General features: G+C 42.6%; 1 protein-coding gene across 2 annotated transcripts in view; it reads right to left on the bottom strand.

The window, feature by feature from the left end:
* The window catches only part of TCN2 (transcobalamin 2), a 42,492-nt gene extending 30,318 nt beyond the window's left edge, over positions 1-12,174 (bottom strand). For both annotated transcript variants that reach the window (XM_049619001.1, XM_049619000.1), the window contains exon 1: positions 12,103-12,174. The gene's annotated coding sequence lies outside the window, so the exon portion shown is untranslated. The remainder of the gene's footprint in view (positions 1-12,102) is intronic.
* Between the last annotated feature and the right edge of the window lie 167 nt (positions 12,175-12,341).

Raw genomic sequence — 12,341 nt, 5'->3', positions numbered from 1 at the left:
GCTCTCTCTCCGGCATCTCACCGCTGCGTCGGTGCAGGTAGGGGATTGAGCTCGAACTAGCTTGAATAAAGGCTCTTTGCTTTTGCATCGGACTCGGCTCCCTGGTGGTCTTTGGGGATCACGAATTCTGGGCATAACACTTTTTTGCACTGAAAATGTCTCAAGAATTCTTTCTTGACCATTTGCTCCCAGAGCCCACATCATATTACATCAGACAGATCTAATGATTAAAAACCTCTTCCCTCACCCTCTTGCACTGTTGGTGGGAATGCAAACTGGTGGAGCCACTCTGGGAAACAATGTGGCGGTTCCTCAAAAAACTAAAAATAGAACTACCCTATGACCCAGCAATAGCACTGCTAGGAATTTACCCAAGGGATACAGGAGTGCGGATGCGTGGGGCACATGTACCCCAATGTTTATAGCAGCACTTTCAACAATAGCCAAATTATGGAAAGAGCCTAAATGTCCATCAACTGACGAATGGATAAAGAAGATGTGGTTTATATACACAATGGAATACTACTTGGCAATGAGAAAGAATGAAATCTGGCCATTTGCAGCAATGTGGATGAAACTGGAGGGTATTATGCTAAGTGAAGTAAGTCAGTCAGAGAAAGATACCGTATGTTTTCACTCCTATGTGGATCTTGAGAAACTTAACAGAAGACCTTGTGTAAGGGTTAAATTGTAGTATAGGGCTAACCTGTAGCCTTAAGAAATAACAGCTTTGTTTTAACACTGTAGATTAAGAGATAACAACCTTGTCCTATCAATCAAGGGAACAAAAGTTCAAGCAAAATCAACTGGATTAGTTTGATTGGATTGGGGCTGTTTCCACCCCCATCTGGGAACTATTTCTTTGTTCTGTTACCAGGTGATGATAAGACGATGTGGTCGGCTATAAAAACTCTGTACCCCGGCTGTTCCAGACCGCGCTCTGGTCAAGAGTGTCTGTCCCGGGGCGCCTGGGTGGCGCAGTCGGTTGGGCGTCCGACTTCAGCCAGGTCACGATCTCGCGGTCCGTGAGTTCGAGCCCCGCGTCAGGCTCTGGGCTGATGGCTCGGAGCCTGGAGCCTGTTTCCGATTCTGTGTCTCCCTCTCTCTCTGCCCCTCCCCCGTTCATGCTCTGTCTCTCTCTGTCCCAAAAATAAATAAAAAACGTTGAAAAAAAAAATTAAAAAAAAAAAAGAGTGTCGGTCCCAATCGGTTGGCCTTGCCTCTCATTGCAATAAACTTTGTTGTGACTGTTACTGGTGCCCGTAGCATTGGGGGAGAGGAAGGGGAAAAAAAGTTACAGAAAGGGAGGGAGGCAAACCATAAGAGACTCTTGGATACTGAGAACAAACTGAGGGTTGAGGGGGGTGGGGGAATGGGGAAAGTGGGTGATGGGCATTGAGGAGGGCACTTGGGATGAGCACTGGGTATTGTATGGAAACCAATTTGACAATAAATTATATTATAAAAAAAAAGACAGCTTTTCAGGCACAGAGGTTAAAGCTTCTCTGTCTTATCCCTACTTTTAATAAAAAATAAGACAAAAAAACTCTTCCCTTTATGGAACTAAAATCTGCCTCACATTGTCCTGGAGTTATACAACACTTTCCATAAGACAGGAGGGAACTAAGCCTTACATGCCTGAATTGAGCCTGTCTACAACTCTTCAGGCAGTGGAATGTGAATTCAGCAGTGGGTTCTTCAACCAATTTACCTTGGGTGCAGTGACCTTGGGTAAGTCCTTTCACTTCCCTGAGACTCAGATACCTATAAATATCTGGTACCTATATGACCTCGATTTTGAGCTCTGCACCTAAATGTACAACTGCTTTCCTAGATACCTCCACTTGTGTCTTCTACTGACCCCTCAAGGTCAATGTAAGCAAAACAAGGTCCCTCCTGTGAACAGGACCAACTGATACTAAGAATAAAGGCAAAAGAAATGTAGAAAAAACTAAATCTCCTTACAATTTGCAGTCTATTGACAAGTACTTGGGACAGGCAGAGTAACCTTCCTCCAGGAACTCAACTGCCTAGATGTCAATATTTCACTAGAGACAGAGGCAACCTTAGCTTGACATTAGCTGACCTCCAGGATCCTGTAAGTCTTCTTTAACATATGAAAATCCCCTTGGAAACTTCCTTTATCTCTAACCGCCCAAGATACAGGTTAGCAATCATCCTCCAAGCCCACTGATTACCTCTGAAGGGTCTCATGACTTAAGAGTTTACTAGACAGTAGTAAATGACCTTACTTAATAGCAGCTAGCCCCTCAAGGTGCTGGAAGCTTTGCTTCCGAATTCCTTAGAGACTTACACTATCCCTAACTCCTAGTAACTAAAAAGTATAATAATCTCACTCCTCACAATCCCAGTGCAGCTCTTTCTACCCATGGGTCCTGTCCCCATGCTTTAATAAAACAACCTTTTTTGTACCAAAGACGTCTCAAGAATTCTTTACTGACCGTTAACTCCTGACCCCCATAATATCACATCACCAGCTACATGATTTATCAGGGGCAGTGTGAAATGAAAATGCAGGGTGCCTTGTTAAAAAATTGTTAAGAATTTCAAGACAGTGGGACAACTGGGTGGCTCAATCGGTTGATTGTCCAACTCTTGATTTCAGCTCAGGTCATGATCCCAGGGTCGTGGGATCAAGCTCAGTGTCAGGCTCTGTGCTGAGCATGGAGCCTGCTTAAGAATTTCTCTTTCTCCCTCTGCCCTTCTCCCCCCACTCGCATGCTCTCTCTCAAAAAGAGAGAGAGAATTTCAAGATAGCAATGGAGAAAGTACTGGATCAAGCACAGGGCCAGGAACAACTGCCCAGGTCACATGTCTCATACAGGTCTCACTCCCATCTTCCTTTTAGGAACCAGCCACTACTGACCTCTTGTGTCCATCATCTCCTTTTGTCCAGTCACACCCTCCAGGCTCCAGTCATAATGGACTTCTGCAATCTGTCATTCTTCAAATCACCCAAACTTTTGCCTCTGGCCTGGGCAGTCTCTTTCTCCTTCATCCTTGCTCCACTCCTATTGTCCTCAGATTCTTTGTGAAACACTCCTCAGTCTTCTGCTGTTAACATCACATGCCCCTGGTTTTCCTCACACTTCTCTCTGGCAAGTTTCTTCAAAGTCTTTGCCAGCTCACTTTGCCCTACCTGGTTTTTATTTCATTTTTCATTGTTTGTGAAATTGCTGGATCTTTATTTTAGCTTTAGTTTAAGGTAGATAATAGACTTCACATAGTTCAACACAAGCATCAGCCAGTGTTTAACGTCTGTCTCTACCTCTAAAAGATGAACTCTGTGACCATGACTTTGGGCTAGGTCAGATTCACAAAAGCATCAAAGTTAAACTTTCAAGGCAATATCTAAATGGGAGTTTGGAGGCCTTAAAATTTTTATCTACTTCCCAAGACCACACTGATGTGGAGAAAAAAGGCAAAAGGAAAAAAAAATTAAACTTCCTTATAATTTATAGCCCATTGACAAGTACATGGGACAGGCAGAGTGACCTTCCTCCAGGAACTCAACTGCCTTAATGTTTTGCTAGAGGCCAAAGGCAAACTTAGCTTGACATTAGTCCAACCTCCAGGATCCTATAAGTCTTTTTTAACATATAAAAATCCCTATGGAAACTTCCTTTATCTCTACCATTCCTCCCAAGATATATGTTAGCAATCATCCTCCAAGCATATGGCCCACTGATATATATCTGAAGTGTCTCATGACTAAGGGTTTACTAGACAGTAGTAAATGACCTTACTTAACAACAGCTAGCCCCTCAAGGTCCTGGAAACCTTGCTTCAAAACTCCTTAGAGACGTACACTATCCCTAACTGCCTCCCAACTTGAAAGTATGTAATCAGTCACTCCTCACAAACCCATTGCAGCCCTTTCTGCCCGTGAGTCCTGTCCCCATGCTTTAATAAAACCACCTTTTTACACTGAAAATATCTCAAGAATTCTTTCTTGACCATTTGCTCCCAGACCCCAACATTTTACATCTTTCAGGGCCCAACGTGGGGCCTGAGTCTTCTCACCTGGACTCTGAGGCTAGGTGCAAGATTCATGAGTATCTCCTCTTCTATTCCTTTACTTTCATTCCAGGAGCTTTTCAAGGAGTATGGTCTTATCGGAACACTTTCATGTCAATTGTTCAGGCTGCAATGCTCTAGCCCCTGGCTGCTTTATGGGGAGGAATTAAAAGCCTGCCTTTTGACTCGAAGTTAGTACCATGGCCAGAATGATAATAAGACCCAGAAACTTGTTCCCCTCTCTTCATTCATGTCCTTATACAAAGGTGTCTGTCTTGGGCACAGGACAGCCACCTAAGTCACAAGGACAGCTGCAAATCTTGACTCCCATGTGAGGTTTCCTCCTAATTGGTCTAATGTGATCCCCTCCACATCTCTGGTTTAGCCACTTCTGGCCACAAGACCTCCACTCAGAGCCAGCCCAAACTAGTACCCAATTGAATTAAAACCCAACCAGGAACCATTTCTTAGGGAACGTGGCTTTAAGGATTACATGTGTTAGAAAGTTTTTCAGACCATAATGGATTTCTACCTTTATTGTTTCCCATCAATGCTCCCTATTAACTACTTAAATTACAAAATTGGGTAATTTCCCCTTTTAAAACTTTTCTAGTGTTTTCCATGGGTTAAAAAGGGTAGGTTCTTTAAGGCATGGCATGGCATGGCATGGTGCAGTGTGTCACAGTATCTCAGCCCATACACCAGCACCCATTTGTAGTCTAGAATGCAATAGGGAAGCAGGGGACTGCTGGCATCCCTCCTACAGGTCAGGGCACTGATCATAGTGATTTCATTTGAGGGACACCTCAGGTCACTTTGACACCAGGAACTTCTGACATATCCTGCATGGGATGCCACCTGGGAGTTGGAGGTGATTTTTTGGGTAATGGACCTTCTCTACTTTTCTAGGATCTTCTTCAGTTCCCAAGGACTCTTCCTTTTAATGCACTGGAAACAATTCAGATTGCAAAATTTAAGAAAAGCCTGATCTTCTTCTGTAACATTGGATGGCTTTAATACTCCTTAGGAGACGAGGAAAAATGGTTCATTAAAGGAACATTAAGCTTCAATAAATCAGTTAGATTTCTTCTGCAGGAAACAGAGTAAATGGATGGAATGTACTCTATGTCCAGCCCTGCATGGCCCCAAATCAGAACCCTGATCTAAGGGCATTTTGCAGAATGTGTTTGGCCACTAACCAGGCTGGTAAACTCCCTCCTGACAATGGATAATAACTATCTAAATAGGTTTCCTCCTAAACCCAGGTTGCTGGAGGAAACACAGACCATCCCTAACGAAGGGGATGCTGACCCTCTCTCACTGTTCCTCCTAGTAGATGTGGGGGCTTCTTCTTCATTCATTTCCTGGGTTAATGGCTATGATCATTGGAGCCAACTGTGGTTAGTCTACCTTGGGATGGGGACTTTAAAGAATATTCCCAAGCAGCTGCTGAAACTCCTTGTATCAGGGAAGTTTTCTATTTTCTCTGGCCTGACATAGACAGCCTACTTTTACTTGTTGGAAGAAAAAACATGGCATCTGCTCATCTGTCTGAGATGATAAGCTTTAGAACCAGAAGTCCTCTTTCTGGCCCTCAGGCAGCCCCTCACTTCTTCTGCCTCCCTCTCCCCCTCTTCCTGTTTCTGTACCACGTTGGGTGTAGTCTGCATCACTGGCTCCTGTACCATTCTGCATGCCTCTGGCACCATGGGCTCCTCCTCCTACCCTCACTGTCAAGGAGTGAAGAGCACCCCCTTGAAGTGGGTGAACTCCACCCACTTCAGATTTCCCCACTGGTGCCCCAGGTAAAATTGACATTGGGGAACAAATTGACTGACTTTTAAGGAGACCCAGGTGGAACATAGTTGGTATTTAAACTAATTTAAGTTTGTTGGTTTAATTAAGATAGACATGTCTTCGGAGTTATCAGCATTAAATTTGAAACTTTTATTCTACCCTGGTTTACTGATGGTCAAATTAGCTCATGTTACCTGTTGCAATTTGTCAGCAAAACAGTGACTTAAAATGGTTAATTTTGTCTGTCTCAATGTTTTCATGGGTAATTAAGACAGTCTTTGGCAACCTGAAACTTTAAAGTTTTGCTTGGATGATAAATTGGATTGAATTCATTGGACATCTAGACCTTTTCCAAATAGGAGGGAGTGCTAAAGCACTGATTCCTGCATGTAGGTTTGTGCTTTTGGCTTCTTATTGCAAAGAAGCTAAGGATATTTGCATCTGTTGGAAAACATGCTTTGTGCTTAAATGTATTCATAAATTTGCTATCTAAAGAATTCTGGCACAACAGACAGTTCACAATTGATTAGTACTTAGTTTTCACTAGAGACTAAGATTTCTAAGAGTTAAAATTCTGCTAAATGTAATTAAGACTGATAGATATAAGGGAAACAACTCTGTATGTAGGGAAAGTAGGAGATGTATGAGAAAGATATAAGGAACAGGAATACATTTTTGTTGAAGGAAAAAGAAAGTAATTTTGTCCTAAAATGAGACTGGCTGTTTGGAGAGAAATGGATTGGGGCAAAATCTGAATACAAAAGCAACTTGTAGAAGGTTTGTGAAGGCAAATCTTTGGAAAGGAATTTTATGTGTGGTCAGGATGGACTAGATTGAAATGAATGGATTTAAAAAACAATTTTTTAAAATCTTTATTTACCTTTGAGAGAGAGAGAGACAGAGAGAGAGCGCAAGAGGGGGAGGAACAGAGAGAGAGGGAGACACAGAATCCAAAGCAGGCTCCAGGCTGTCATCACAGAGCCCAACACGGGGCTCAAACCCACAAACCATGAGATCATGACCTGAGCCAAAGTTGGACATCCAACAGACTGAGCCACCCAGGCTCCCATGAAATGAATGGATTTTAAAAGTACACTTGTATAAGACTGAAAATCTGCTTTCTCCTGTTAAAAAGACAAGGTTTTCTTGGATTGCTGATCTGCTCTTGGCAAGAAAATGTAAACAAAGTTGTTTTTTCTTTGGCTGCCCAGAAAAACCAGTTTCTATGTTTTGTTTTTATCAGGTCTTTGATGATTCCTAATCCTACTTAGGCTTGTGCTTTAAAACTTTCTGAGGTTTTTAAACAAACTTCCCCAAGATTTAAATCTTAAGCTCAGTCTCTGACTAATTAGGCTTGTTTATTTGGTATGTTATGTTCTGGTATAAGGTCACCACTTGATATTCTGATTATTGAAGTGTTATGTGTCACAGAAATAACTGAATTTCCTTGTCAATTGCATTATAGTCCTTTTGTCATTTGTGAAACGTGTTTAATCTCCAAGGAGATTCATAAAAAGGTCTTTTGACAAATACAGGTATTTGGTATCTTTACGATCCTAAAACTGAAGTGGGGAATAATTTCCAGAACTAACTAAAAAGCTGCATTCAAACTGAACAAGAATTAGTAACATGGGACTAAATGAATTAAGGAAGAGGATTACAGTTGTTGTGACTCTTGTTTGAAACACTGCTGGTTCTCTAATGTTGGCTCCTCCTGATTAAGGAAACTTTCTCTTAAGATAACTATGACTTACAAAAATGTAATGAAAGTATTCATTTGTGAACAAATGGAAGCACTTTTTCTCCCTACCTGAACCCTCTGAAATTCAAAAAGTCTCAGTATTTTTCCCCCATGGCAATTATAATCCTTTGCATAAGTTCAGTAAGAAGCTGCTCTCCTTGTAACAAGACACCACTGGAAACACTGTTTTGTTGTTGTTGTTGTTGTTGTTGTTGTTGTTGTTTTAATTTTTTTTTTTACGTTTATTTATTTTTGAGACAGAGAGAGACAGGGCATGAACGGGGGAGGGTCAGAGAGAGAGAGGGAGACACAGGATCTGAAGCAGGCTCCAGGCTCTGAGCTGTCAGCACAGAGCCCGACGCGGGGCTTGAACTCACGAACCGCAAGATCATGACCTGAGCTGAAGTCGGACGCTTAACCGACTGAGCCACCCAGGCGCCCCATTGTTGTTGTTTTTAAACCAAGGCTTTGACTGGAATGTCATATTTGAGAGAGACATGCATAGACTCAGATATGACCAGATGGCTTTAAGGAATTAAGGTTGGCTTTATGGAGTCAATAAAGCCCTTAGAAATGTTGGCCTGATGCCTTGCTTATAGAGTTCCCAGCAGACTTACCAGGTAAGTAAAGAATGTCACTTCCTGGCAGGTACAGAAACCTCAGGATATTGTGGGGATCTTGAGAAGAAGAATTTGCCCAAATCTACAGCTCTTTCAAGTATGTCTGATGGCAAGTGTTCGGCTTGGCTATTGGCCTAGAGGGGCTACTAAAAGTTTAATCTAGATTCCTTATTAAAGCTCCAGCCAGGGGCGCCTGGGTGGCTCAGTTGGTTAAGTGCCCTACTTCAGCTCAGGTCATGATCTCACAGTTCATGAGTTTGAGCCCCATGTTGGGCTCGCTGCTGTCAGCACAGAGCCTTCTTTGGATCCTCTGTCCCTCTCTCTCTCTGCCCCTTCCTTGCTCATGCACGCACTGTCACTCTCTCTCAAAAATAAATATACTGTAAAAAATAGAAAATAAGAAAAGTTGATTAATAAAAAAAAAGGAAAAAAAAGAAAAAGAAAAAAAGTTCCAGCCAAACAGATTTTGAAAGATCTGTACGATCAATCACTATTCTTGCCAAACTTATGTAAACAATTAGGCCAAGTTGGTTAAAATTGGACTTGTTTTACAAACAAATAAGTCTTGATTTGGCTATCTCTGGAAATAAGGGTGAATTTAAAGAAAAATTATGTTTCAGGAACACACCTTTGCAGATGTTAAATTCTAGTTTTGATTGTCTTTGAATATTTGTTAGTTGTCTAAGGTAGACAACTTGAGGTTTACTTCCAAAAAATTGCCACAATAGCTCATGTATAGACAATCTTCATGTTTGTTATTCTGTGGGGATAATAACAGGACCCCATGGGCATATGATTATTTGAATAGCCAGAAAATGGGAGGGATTCCTCAACAATTGTATAACTCAACTATAATCTTGACCAATTCTGTGTGGCTGGGATGAAAAAATCACTTCTTAAAAGCTGTTGTAGACTCTGGGTCTAAAATTCTCTTGTCTAGCAAGAGAGCAGAACACAGGATTAAAAGCGAGAGACGGCTAATGTCCTGGAAAAGACAAGAGCCCCAAATAAGGGTCCTTGCCCTCTATTTATTAAGATCAGAAGGCTTACAAACGTGATGGGCGTGCACAAAGAGACAAAGAAACTAGGAACATTAACTTGGGGATGTGAGGGAAAAGGGGGTTTTGAAGATATATGGTGTTTGGGGTTTGGGTCAATATAAAACAAAATCCTGGCACCAGGCAGATGGGCAGATTGTTGTTAACAGCAGACAGGAGGCACCCTGTCTTTATCTTAGCTAGCCTAGGGGATAAGGCAGATAGGGGGAATAACCTGAGGGTTAACAAGACAACTTTTCTTTTGTTAACCATTTCCACTCTGGGCTGCTTCACCTGCAGTGCAGAGGTCTGTAGCTCAATTTACCAGTTAACCTAACTTCGTCCTTTCCTCCTGTGAAAGCAGCTTTTTGCTATAGTACTAGATTGGGGGATGCTTCCACCCTGAACACCTAATCTTGTTTACCTCATATACCTTTGTATTGGGTGCCTTTGTGCCCCTCCCTCTCTATTCTGGGGGCTCTGTGCCTCCTCTATTTGGGGGTGCCTTTGCACCTCCCTATTCCAGGTTGCCAATCTTATTTACCCAAACTCGGGTGTAAGCATCCTATGGCTTTGTATTTCTTTATGCCTTGTTAACCTACTGGTGAAGCCCAGGGGATTCCTACGTTTATTCCCCACAAAAAGTGCACCTCACTCCATGGGGTTAACTATGGACTTGTGGAGATAATGGATGGCCCCACTTTCCTTATGACTGTATTGGATATTGCACTTGGGGATGCCCATATCCCCAGACAAGTCTTCTCCTACTTGCCAGTGATTCCTCATAATTAGGATATTGTTAAAGTTAGACATCAAACAAAGAGGGTTTCTTGATGGTTTCATCCCTTAGCCATATTTGTCCCAGGAGTTGCCTCTAATGATATAAAATTGCAAGTAGAGGCTTCAGCCAAGCATACAACAGCCGCCTTCAACCAGACCCAACTCGTAGTCAACCACAAATTCAAAAGGTGGCCCTCTAAAACCGAATGACCCTTGATATCCTGACTGCATCCCAAGGAGGCCCAGAATTAGATGGCTGGCTCCTAATGAGACCCAATGGCTATGCAGCTCTAACCTGTGGTCATGGTTTCCCCCAAGCTGGATAGATTGCTGTACTCTGGGTTTTGCCTGGATGTACAGATGCATTATTAGAACCATTACCAACCCAGCCAACCTTCCAAATTTAAAACAACCATGGACACATTCTGTTGCAACAAAAATATTACTGGGTTTCTAACTGGCATGAATACTCAAATGGTCACTTTATTATTTTTTAAGTTTATTTTGAGAGAGAGCAAGCACGTGCCCAGAAAAGGGGCAGAGAGAGGAAGAGAGAATTTCCTTTCAGTGCAGAGCCTGATGTGGGGCTCAGAGTCACAGTGAGATTGTGACCTGAGCTGAAATCAAGAGCCAGATGTTCAACCAGCTAAGCCACCCAGATGCCCCTCAAATGGGCACTTACAAATGATCCCTCTCTTTCCTTTAATGATTGGTTAAACTCCTAGACTGGAGATGATTTTTGTCAACTATCAAAGGACTCTTATTTGGGCTTCTTCTTCTTTTTGTTATTCTAATCATGTTTTGCTCTTTTCTCCCATACCGCCCACCTGGTGAGCAGGCTCCTTCACTGCCATATCTTCAAGTTGGCAGATGATCCCTTCCACTCAGGGAGATCCATATATGCAGTCTCCCTTAGATTCAGCTGCCTCTACTTTTCATAACTCCTATATATATGTCTCCAAGTGACCATAGGTAGGGACATCTCTACACCCCTATTCAGCAAGAAGTTACAGAAGATAAGACCTTCCAACCTCGGCAACCTTAAAGATTTTAGGGTCAAGATTATTCGGAGGGGTGGGGCAATGATTTGGAGAACAAAGGCAAAAGAAAAAAAATTAAACTTCCTTATGACTTACAGCCTACTGACAAGTACTTGAGACAGCCAGAGTGACCATTCTCCAGGAACTCAACTGCCTCGTTGTTAATACTTTGCTAGAGGCAAAAGGCAACCTTATCTTAACACTAGCCCAAAATCTCCAGGATCCTGTAAGTCTTCTTTAATATATAGAAATCTCTATGGAAACTGCCTTTTTCTCTACCCTCTCCCCCAAGATATATGTTAGCAATCATCCTCCAAGCATACGGCCCACTGATACACATCTGAAGGGTCTCATGACTAAGGGTTTACTAGACAGTAGTAAATGACCTTGCCTTAGCAGCAGCTAGCCCCTCAAAGTCCTAGAAACCTTACATCCAAATTCCTTAGAGACTTACACTATCCCTGCCTCCAACTTGAAAGTATATAATCAGTCACTCCTCGCAAACCCAGTGCAGCTCTTTCTGCCCATGGGTCCTAGCCCCGTGCTTTAATAAAACCACCTATTTGCACCAGAGACATCTCAAGAATTCTTTCTTGACTGTTGGCTCCCAGATCCCAACATTTCACATCACACACCATCTGCAGGTGGTGTGAATATTTGTATAAACCTTGTAATTATCCTTTGAGGAACACATACGGAAGACATATGTACATTTAAAAAGCTCAAATGTGCTGAATGTACATTTAAAATACCACAAGTTCCATAACTCTACTTGGCCTTTTGTCATTTTTCAATCCACCGCTAAGGCTGGGTATATATGAGTGGCTTCTCAAGTCACTATATTTCTGTGAGGAAAAGTCTGCTTTTGATCTACTTTATCCCCACTAAGAGCCAAAGAACCAAAGGAAAACCACACAGGCCAGCGGGGAACAGAGTCCAGCTTCACTCAGCGCCCCTGGCGGTGGCTTTTCCTCCACGGAGGCCAAATTCCCAAGTTCCCACGACGCCTAGCAACCGTTACCGGGACAACGCCACTGCCGCTCACGCACCTCAGAGTGTAGCCGTCTTTGGAATCCCAGAAGGTACTGCGCTGCAGCCGCAGGGCCTTCCGCCTCCCTCCATCCCAACATGCAACGGGGCTCATAAAGTCAAGCGATCGTCATCAGGATGTCTATAGAAACGCCTGAAAATCTGCGTTCGCTGAAACATTAAAACTGTCTAAAATAGGTCCACAGATGGAAAAGAACTCTAAAGAGAGGTCTCAGTGAATTTTTTTTCCAGAAAGTTC

This window comes from Panthera uncia (genome assembly GCF_023721935.1).
Source record: "Panthera uncia isolate 11264 chromosome D3 unlocalized genomic scaffold, Puncia_PCG_1.0 HiC_scaffold_8, whole genome shotgun sequence".
In the NCBI taxonomy this organism is placed as follows: Eukaryota; Metazoa; Chordata; class Mammalia; order Carnivora; family Felidae; genus Panthera; species Panthera uncia.
This window is presented reverse-complemented; position numbering and strand designations above follow the sequence as displayed.